This window comes from Pteropus alecto, unplaced genomic scaffold (genome assembly GCF_000325575.1).
Source record: "Pteropus alecto unplaced genomic scaffold, ASM32557v1 scaffold3900, whole genome shotgun sequence".
Lineage (NCBI taxonomy): Eukaryota > Metazoa > Chordata > Mammalia > Chiroptera > Pteropodidae > Pteropus > Pteropus alecto.
Window position 1 is genome coordinate 5,435 of NW_006430212.1, and position 471 is coordinate 5,905.

Here is a 471-nt window from a genome sequence, read left to right on the forward strand (position 1 = left end):
ATGAGAGTCTCAGTCCCTGTCCACTGCGGTCTCATGAAGCTCTTTCCATCTCTGTCTCAGTCAGGACGGGGTTTTGGATTTCCTGCCTAAATGTCACCTCTGTCCCTAGACAAGGAAAAAAGATACAAATTTATTATTTAAATTATATCTATTAATTTTCTAGTATTGATTTGCCTACTAGCAAGTAAAAGAAAACAGTCTTGGTTATTATGTTTCTTAAAGAATAAAAAAAACCTTTGGGCTAAAGGTCCCCTCCTCTGTCAAACTGTAAGGGCCCTGTCTGGCTTAAAGCCATTTGTGCCTACAATAGACTGATGAATCTTATCATTTGCTAGACAACCTGAGTCACCAGGTTTCAGAGGAATTATCTGGATTTGAGAGAGAGGGGGCCTTTTTCCCAAAGAAACGAAGAAAGGAAAAAGATCTGTATATACTTAAAAAAAAAAAAGTCTGTAAGTTTGTAAATGAATG